We start from the raw sequence: 10,800 nt of genomic DNA, 5'->3' as shown, positions 1-10,800 counted from the left end.
CAAATTAGTAGAAATATGTAAAACATGTAAAAAGCGTCGTATTTGTCGTTGTTGAATGAAGTTATCGTTCCATAGTGTCCAATTTGGAAATGATTGTTAATCTAAATCGCAGGTTATAATTTAATTAAGTGTACGTTTCATAATAAAGGAAAGAGTAAAACACGAATATGTGGGCATGAGCGAATGAAATAAATCAATTTTTCGCGTAATAAAATTAAAAAATAACCGAAACGAAAAAATTGACGATAAGATTAAATTTGATTATAAAAGAAAAAAAAGGAAAAAAAAGAAAAGGGAAAATATGAAAAGAGCAAAGAAAAAAAAAAAAATTTACTGCGAATACATAAAAAGAATATCTAAAAAAGGTTGAACAATATATATATATATATATATATATATATAATAAATTTTAAAAATAAATAACATACATGCAATATCATCGTAAAACATTCAACAATGTTAACTCGCCAAAAGATAAAAAAAAAAAAAAAAAATTTTTTTTTCTTTTTTTCATTTTTTTTTGAAGAAAAATGAAAAAGAAACAAAATAAAATAATAAAAGAAATGAGGCGTTATAAAACATAAAAAATTTAAAAATTTTTTCAAGCGGAATGAAACAAAAAAAAAAAAATAAGAAACTTTTTTTTTTTATATTTTAAGAAAAGTTAAAAAAAAAAAATCACGGCCGAAAGAATGTAAAAAAAAAAAACGTTAAAACAAACAAAAGAAAAAATTTGCAAAAGAGAGAAAGAAAGAGAGAGAAAAACAAACGATTATCGAATACGAAAAAAAAAAAAAAAATGGAAGAAAAATATCGTTTGATGAATAAAAAAAACAAAAAAAACATTTAAATAATTAATTAATTAACGAATCAAACGCCATTTTTTTTTTTTTTTTAATTGTATACGTATTTAAAAAAAAAAAACCTTTCGGAAAATACAAAAAAAAAAAAAAAAAATGACAAAGAAAAAAAAGAAAATTAATTTAAAACGATAAAGGGTTAAAGTTCAAATAAGATAAAAATGAAAAAATAAAGAGAAATTAAAAACAAAAAGCGAACGAAAAATATATACATATTATTTCGAAAAATGAAATCGTGGAAGCAGAAAGGTAAAAAAAAAATAGAAAAATATCCGTCGAACTATTTCAAAGCAAAATAAATAATAATAATACAATATAATTTTTTTTTTTTTGGAAAATAATAATTTAATAATTACGGTTGACGAAATAATTTTATTACTACGTTAGTCATATTCATTCATCCGTTTACAAATCATTACCACTACTTTAGTTTTTAACAAATTTTTTTTTTTTGTTTGTTTTGCTATCGTTAAAACGCGGTAAATTTCAAAAAAACAACAAAAAAAGGTTAAAAATAATATTTTTAATGTGTCGACAACTTGTATTTATGTAAATAAATAAAACGGAAAAAATAAAAAATGTTTTGTTTTTAAAATGACGTAATTTTTAAATACGTCATCAATTTTATTATTATAATGACGAAAAAAAACAATTCTGTATTGCTGTCGCCTTAGCAAATATAAAATATACTGAATTGTAGTGAATTATTCCTTGTCGGAAAACGGAATGATTAATGAACTAACGTTTCAGACGAATGTCGTGTTGTTGTTGTTGATATTATTATTATTATTTTTTTAAATTGCGACATTTTAACCGGTCAGAACGAATTTAATAAAATAATAAAAAAAAAATAAATAAAGAAAGAAAAGAAAATAACTTACGGCGATTAAGTTAGGAGAATGAGTTGAACAATCTGTCGCAAAATGTTCGATAACTTGCCAGTTTGATTTTTTCGGCGTCATTTCCTGATGACCGGAAACGGATGAACTATCAATATTTGATAACTGACTCTCGTTTACAATAGATTGTCCTTTCATTTTTAAACTCGCTGCACGACGTGTCATTTTTACTTTTAGAGAAACTTCCTAAAAAAAAAAAAAAAAAGATGAAGGGGATTTCATTTTATTCCGTCATCGTACGAAAATAATAATAATAATAATAGTAATAATAATAAGTTTTTTTTTATCGTTGGTTAAATCGTGCGGTATTCGCATAAAAAAAAAATTTTCTTTTTTTTTTTTTTTTTTGGATTTTGTGGAAAAATGAAAAGCTCGTTAAAATCCTTTTTTTCAACCCGCAATATCCTTAATTAAATATTAAAAATTATTATTATTATTATTATTATTATTTTTTTTTTTCCTTCGGATCATTTTAAATATAAACTGCCGCAATTTTTTTTTTTTTTTTGAAAATTTCAATTTTATCGATCGTTTTTTTGTTATGAAAAGTAAAATTTTCTTTTTTTTTTTTTTTCGTCAAAACAAAATCGTGGGGAAAATTCAAAAAAAAAAAAAAAAAAAAAGAAAATTTTTTTTTTTATAGATTAGTTTAAAAATAAAATGGGGAGACATTATCGATCACCATTATTATCACGATTTAAAATTTTATTATTATTATTATTATTACTGTTATTCGCGTTTTCCTTCAGCTGACGGTGGTTAATTTTCTATTTCCGGTTGGAAAATGATCGAATTCGAATAAAAAAAAAATTAAAAAATTGTCTGTTTTTCATAGCGGAATTTTTTTAATGTGATTTTTATTTGTGATAATTTTTAAGTAAGTGTCAGTAAAAAAAAAAATCGTGGAATCAAAGATCAAAGACGTGGCGGTAGATTTAATGGAATGTTAAAATCATTTTTTTATTATTCCGACTCCGAGTTTGCACCGGAAAAAATTTTCGGTAGGAAAGAATTTGAAATTTTCATTTGAATTTTTCTCTTCGCCATTCCCCTCCTCTTTCACCACCTCCTCCTTTCCCCTCCTCCTCTGCCTTTTTTAACCTTATTCTCTCACTTTTTCTAATTTCTACTTCTCATTACTTGTAACTTTTTTCATCCCGTGGGAACAACCTCGATAAGCCTTCTCATTTACCTTGTAAAATTTATCAGGGCAGAAAATCAAAATCTGTTTTTTTCCATCGTTCTCTCTCTCTCTCTCTCTCTTTCTTTCTTTCTCTTTCTCTATCTCCTCTACCCATCTATCTTTTTTTCTCGATTTATTTTTCCTTTTTTTCCTTTTTTTTTTTTTTCATCCCTCGTGGAAAACTTTTTTGGTTTTTTATCTGTCAGGTGTCGAGTTCATTTTATTTCTTTTCTTCTTCTTTTTTTTTTTTTTTTTTTTTTCTTTTCGACCTCTCGAGGTTTGATTTTTCGTCAAAAATTCGTAATTTTTCTTCTTTCTCTCTCTCTCACTCTCTAAATTATTATTATTATTATTGTTATTATTTTTTTATGTATTTTTATGGTTTTGAAAGAAAATGAAAAAAAAAAAAAAAATGTTTTTTTAAATTATGTTTTATCATTGTTCTTTTTCTTCTTCTTATTATTATTATTATTAAATTTACAATGAGTTTAATATTATTTTATTGATCGTTATTTTTTTTCTTTTACAAATAAATAAAATAAGTTAATAATAATAATAATAATAATAATAATAATAATAATAATGATATTATTAGTATTCTTACCGCATGTCAGTAAAAAAAAAAAAAGAAAAATTTGCGTTTAACGTAATTATCGACATTTTTTCGTTTGTTTTTGTTTAATAAAGTTAATATTATTATTATTATTATTATTATTATTATTATCATCATCATCATGATCGTAATCATCATCATCATCATCATCATCCAAAACTTGATAATTTAAATTTGAACTCACTTTGATGTTAATCATTAAAGTTTTTAATAGAAAAAAAAAAAGATGAAAGAAAATTTTTTTTTTTTTTTTATAATAATTTTAAAATATTGCAACGTCTTTATTATTATTATTATTATTATTATTATTATTATTATTATTATTACTATTACTATTATTATTATTGTTGTTTTCTTAAGTAAAAGTGGATTACGAAAAGAAAATTTTGATTGTTTTTAAAGATTTTTTGTACAAAATAATTTTCTTTTTTTTTTATGGAAAAGTTTTATTACATTGAATTCTCAAAAAAAAAAAAAAACTTTTTCTCTCTTATTTTCTCTTCTAATGAAATTAAAATACGTAATTAGTTTTTTGTTTTCTAAAATTGTTATAAATCATTAAAAAAAAAAAAAACGTGTATTTAGTAAACACGTTGATTATTTGGCGGGAAAAATTAACGAAAAAAATTTTTTTTTTTTTAATGTTTTTGGCGGTGAAAAAGTTTTTTTAAAATTTTGCCTAAAGGATTTTTTTTAAATATAAAAACGAGATTAAGAACGAAAAAGTTTTTTTTTTTATGTTAAATTATTTATGATACGTTAAAGTTTTGTTTTCATTATAAAAAGTTAATATGAGAGAGAGGGAAAGAGAGAGAGAGAGAGAGAGAGAAAAAGAGAAAGAGAGAGAGAGAGAAATGAACGTTTCTTTTGATTCTGAACGTGATATCGAAGAGGTTAAGATTTTAAAAAATCAGATAAACTGCAAATCGAGTTCCTCTTTTTTTTTGGGGGGGGGGAGGGGGTTGTTATGAAAAGATAAAGAAGGAGATACGATACGAAAACAAAAAATTTTAAAATACATAAAAAAAAAATGAAAATACGTCGTAAAAATTCGTTCGACAATAAAGATACGTGATTACGTATATGATAATGATGATTATGATAAATGTCATTTTAAACGACAATCTAGTTGGCAATAATGATGATGATAATGATGATGATGATGATGATGATTGTTTGAATTGTTAAATGTAATGCGGTGACGGTCACGATCGTAAAATAATTTTTATTATTTATTGTGGCCATTAAATAAATAAATAAAACGAATTTAAAATTTTTTTTTTTATTAATGTTTTGATAGCGTAAAAAAAAAAAAAATTCTCATGATAAAATTTAAATTTGAAATGTTTAGTATATATTTATATAAATGTTAAGAAATTTTAAAAAGTTCCAGAGAAAGAGAGAAAGAAAGATAAATAGATAGATAGATAGAGAGAGAGAGAGAGAGAAAATTCACTTATTCGTCATTGTCGGTGAAGAATCTTTTAACATTTTTTAATGACATCGTCTGTGGTTTTTTTTTTTTTTTTTTTTTTATAAGTCACGGAAAACGGAAATGCGAAAAATCATTTCCGTTTTATTATTCGTTCGGCTCCTCCTTTATTTCATTCTTAGAGGGGCGGTGTTGAACTAATAGACGGTCACGTTTTTTTCTGTATTTTTTTTTTTGCCAGAGGGAAATAGTGAATTGCACACAAACCCTCCCCCCGCTTATTTCACCGTTGCTTCGAGAGTAAATTAAGAGGTTTTTTAAAACGTGTCTTATTATTTCGTCTGCCCTGTTTTGTACAATTCTCTTTTTGCGCGAAATTTTCTTTTTCCACCTCCCCTCCCCCGGAAAAAAAAAAATTAGGTGTAAGAGTGTGTTTGAGTCGTCATTTCAAAAAGTCGACATCGACCGAAATTTTTCTCTCGATGAGAAAATTCTAAAATCTGCTGCACACAAAAAGTATATTAAAATGCAATAATAATGATAATAATAATAATAATAATGATGATAATGATAATAGTGATAAAAACAAAGAGGAACAAACAAAAATATTATGAAAAGATTTGTCATTTTATTATTCGCACTTTTTTTTTTTAATTACATTTTTTAACTGAGATTAAATTACTTTTTACGAACAAACACGAATAGCAGAAGACTCGTCACGTCATTATTTTATTTTATTTTTTTTTTAACGGCACTTTTATTTTGAAATTTTATTATTATTATTATTATTTTAAGATGTTTCGCACTTAAGTTTTCATTTAATTTTTATATAATAATTATTATTATTATTAAAAAAAAATTTTTTTTTTTTTTTTTTCACGAGTTTAACTTATAATAATAATGGGACATTAACAAAACGTTGGCAACAATGACAAAATTTAAAATTATGCGTGTCGTGTTAAAGAGAGAGAAAGAGATAGAGAAAGAAAGGGAGAAAATTTTTTTTTTTTTTTTTGCGTGGAAAAAATCAAAATTTTAAAAATGACGAAAAATAAAAAAAATAAAATAAGGAAAAGAAAAATTTTTGCACGTAAGTCGAAAATTATCGAAACGTTTCTAGAATATAAAATGAAATGTAAATAAAATGAAAAATTACGGAAAAGTAAACTGGGGGGGGGGGGAAGAATAAATAAATAAATATAAAAAAAAAAAAAATCGTTTCGTAAATATATATATATATATATAAATCCAATTACGAATTTTTTTTTTTTTTGGTCAAATCTAGTGACACGACAAAATGTCAAAATAAGGGACAAAAGAAAAATAAAAAAATGTAATTTTTGACAGTTTTATTTTTTATCATTATTATTATTATTATTTGAGTGAATTATTTTGTACGTATTTGTCATATTAATATTAATAATAATAATAATAATAATAATAATAATAATAATAATAATAATAATAATAACGAAAAATTGTTAAAAAGTAAAAAAAATGGATTTAATTAATTAATAATTTAATTACGGAATAAAAATTTTTTTTCATAATTTCAAAAAAAAACATAAAAATTAAATTTATTTTTTTTATTAAATTAATTATTAAATTTTATTAACGTTTATTTATTAATTCAAATTTAAAAAAAAAAAAAAAAATTTAACTGGAAAAAATTTCCAGACAAAGTTTAAAACAAAAAGAAAAATGCCTGGAAACGATGACGATAAAAAAAAAAAATTTTTTTCTGTTTTTTTTTGCTTGCCCCCCCCCCCCTCGCACACCTACTCGCATTAAACTTTTAAAAATGATTTAATCAATCGATTGTTGAATAGATCGATCGATCGATAAATCAATGACGAATAAATATTTTAAAATATTATTAATGACACGACAATGTTTTTTTTTTTATTTCTTTTTGTTTCCTGGAATTTTTTAAAAATTTGAACGAATAACTTTTTTGTTTTTCTAGGTTTTTCCAAAATCATTTTAATCCCACAATCTTTATGCTTAACTTTAAAACTGGATAAAGATGTTTATAAAAGAAAGAAAAACAATGGAAACGTTTTTCCTCGTCAGGAAAACTTTAAAACTCGAAATTAAGTTTTTTTAGATATGAAACAAACGAACAAACAAAAATATTATTATTATTATTATTATTATTATCATTGGAGACTTTTGTTTTATTTCGGATAATAAAATGACTGACTTTAAAAAAACAATTAGTAAACCTGGATAATTTAATTAGCATTTTCTAACAATTAATGCATGGAAAATTTTCGAGTTTTTCGAGTAAATTACGATAAAACAACGAAAGAAAATTATTATTATTATTACTATTCGATTTCGAACAGGATAAAATTTTGTGTAATTGTCGGGATTTTTAAACATTTATTACAGGTTTCTACTTGATTTTTCAGGTATAAGTGCTTGAGTATTGGTGTTCTTTTCCCACATGATGCGATTTTCTGTACGTTTCCTTCTTTTAATTTCTTGAGAATTTTCTTCAAGTTTTCTTTTATTGAATGTGGCATGGCGATCAGTCCTCCCAAGATGACAGATATTGTTTCCGGTTTCAGGCTTCCTCACATCCTGGCTATTTTAGCCTTTTTCCCGCTTCTTTGACTGTCTGGTATTTTTTCCGCCGGTACAAATACTTTATTTTTCAGAATTATAGACGATGATATCCGGTTTGTTGGCTGGCACAGTTCTGTCAGTGTGAATTTGTTGATCGTACAGAACTGTGCATGAGCCTGCTGTCGTAACCGGGCTTGGAATGTGGTTGTACCACTCCTTGGGTAATCCATCCATTCCGTATTCGCGACAAATATTCCAGCGGAGAAATTGGCAAATTTTATTGTGTCTTTCTAAGTATTCATGTTTTGCCAATATCGAACAACCGGAAATTAAATGGTAGATGGTTTCCGGTTGGGATTGGCAGATACGGCACATGTCATCTCGGCGGACCTTGAGAATTACTTTCTCATAGTTATGGGTCCGCAATGCCTGGTTTTGTGCAGCTGTTATAAACGCTTCCGTTTCAACCCTTAATTTTCCACGCCTTAACCAATTGTGCGTGCTTTTCTTATTAATACCTGAAGTATTTATTCAGATACTGTTCGTGTAGCTTTTTCTGCTCCCACTTCCTCCTAAGTTTTTTTTTTGGGATTGGGCTTTGCTATTATAATTTCCAAGCTGCCTTTCCTCCGATTTGTTTTACCTTGCTTTTTTTTTAAAAACTCCTCTTTCCGTGATTTTTATTAAACCCTCTTAAAATAAAATTAAAAATTAATGGAAAAAATTTTCCGACGTAAATAATATATAAACAATCGTGGGTGTAGAAAAAAAACAAAAAAATAAAAGGAAAATTTTTACAGATTCTTTGTTCAGGTTTTTTGTTTTACCTGGAAAATTTTTTTTTACGGAAATAATAACACGTACATAAATATAAGCGCGGGAAAAAAATTTATTAAAAAAAGAAAAGAAAATTTATTCATACCTCATCCAAATTGAAAGGCCTTCTGCTACCACGTAGGCTTAATCTTGTTTTCCAATCTCTTGAAATTGGTTTAATCCCTGAGGGTAATTCCGAACTTGCAGATGATTTCATTTTCTTTTTTCTTTCTTATCGTTATTATTATTATTATTATTATATCTTATGCGTATATATGTATATATATATATATATATATTTTTTTTTTTTTTTTTTCTTCTGGAATATTCTGAAACGATAAAATCAATATATATGTAAATATAAATGGAGTCTAATGTTAAATTTCGGTTGGTAAAATAAAGTAGAAAAATTTTTATAAAATATTTTTATTTTTTCTGGGGTATGAAAATCGAGAGGAGATGAGTAAGGGATGCTGCAAAAGGGATGAAAGTAAAAATAAATTAAGGTCGAAAAAAAAATTTTTTTTTTAAAGTGATTTTTTTTTAAATTTCCTTTGAAACATTGAAAAAATTAATATTAGCAAACGATTTTTCTCTGTTTTACTATTTAAAAGCATTAAACCGTTAAAAAATAATAATGATGATAATAATAATAATAATAATGATAAAAAAAAGGATAAAGCTCAAAAAAAAAATGATTAAATGATATTATTATTTTCTCATTATTTTTTTTGTTTGTTTGTTTGTTTGGTGTTTAACTAAAAAAAGAAAAAAATTTCAACCCCTTTCAATTTATTCTAGAATATTCTTTTCTTTTAAATTATCCTTTGTGTTTTTAAATCAATTTTGTCGACTACAAAAGTAAGAAAATTTTTAATGAAATAAAAAAAAAAAAAAATGATTTTTTCAATTTTACTTTGTAATCGGTTTTAACGTTAAAAATTTTAACGTTATTATTATTATTATTATTATTATTATTATTATTATTATTATTATTATTAATTTTAAAATAATTTTTAACGACGTAAAAAAAAAAAACTTTTAAAATAAAATGTTTGTTTTATATTTAACATTTTCATATTTTAATATTAATAATAATGATGTTAACAAAAAAAAAAAAAATGGGGGATTAAAAAAGGAAAAGAGAACACAAACGTTTTTCTGTTTTTTTTTTTCTTTTTTCTCGTTTATAAATTTAAAATTTTATTATTTTATTAATGTTCTAAAAAGAGATTCCAAGAAAATTACAAAAAAAAAAAAAAATTTGTCGGGGTTTTAGTAAGTGATGGCGTTCGTTCTCAACCCATCGTTAAATCAAATTTATATATATATATATATATATATATATATTTTTTTTTTTTTTTTCTTATCAGAACGAAATGATAAATATTGGAAATTTGTCTTTTACAATTTCTTAAAAGCATCAAGGATAAAACCAAAAAAAAAAAAAAAAGAAATTCGAAACTTTTTATAGAGTAAAAATGAATGAGAGTTAGAAAAAGAGACAGAGAGAGAAAGAGAAAGAGACAGGGAGAAAGAGAGAGAGACAGAGAAAGAAGGAAAAAGGAAGACAATGTTGCACAGAGGAAGAGAAAGAGGGGAGAAAAGGAAGACAAGGTGACAGAGAAAGAGAGAGAGAGAGAGGGGAGAAAAGGAAGACAAAGTGACAGAAAGAGAGAGAGAGAGGGGAAAAAAAAGGCAAAGTGACAGAGAATGAGAGAGAAAGAAAGACGGGCAAAGAGAGAAACAGAGAGAGAGTTAGAGAGAAAGAAAGATGGGGAAAGAAAGAGAGAGAGAGAGACAGAAAAAGAAGGGAAAGTGGCACAAAGACAGAGAGGGAGGGGAAAGAAAGATAAAGTAGCACAGAGAGAGAGAGAGAGAGAGAGAGAGAGAGAAGGGAGGGAAAGGAAGATAAAGTGGCACAAAGAGAGAGAGAGAGAGAAGACAGAGTGACAAAGGAAAAGAAAGACAGAAAAAGAGAGAGAGAGAGAGTAAAAAAAGAAAAATTTCAATAAGTAAACCGAATGATGTTAATCATAATCGATTTGAAAAAATTTTTTTTCCCACGACATTTTTTCTTTTTGTAAAAAAAAAAAAGGCAACAGAGTAAAAAGTGAAATAAAATAAAAAAAAATTATTTATTTTTATTTATTTATAAAATAAATTGCAAAGGTTTGATTGAATAAAAAAGTTTTCATTTATTAATATAATGAAATAAAAGGATTCTTAAGTTTAAAAAAAAATAAAATAAAACGAATTAACCGTAAGTGTTAGGAAAAAAAAAAATAAAATAAAAAGTCCGAAAAGTCGAAGAAAACAAAGTTTGTAAGAAACAAAAAAAAAAAAAATTTAAGAAAACTAAATAAAAAGTGGAAGAAGAAGAAAAAAAAACAAAAAGAAAATGGAGAATAAGAAAGATGAATAAC

This window comes from Pediculus humanus, genomic scaffold, assembly GCF_000006295.1.
Source record: "Pediculus humanus corporis 1103172107477 genomic scaffold, whole genome shotgun sequence".
Taxonomy (NCBI): Eukaryota; Metazoa; Arthropoda; class Insecta; order Psocodea; family Pediculidae; genus Pediculus; species Pediculus humanus.
Note: the sequence above shows the minus strand (reverse complement) of the source record.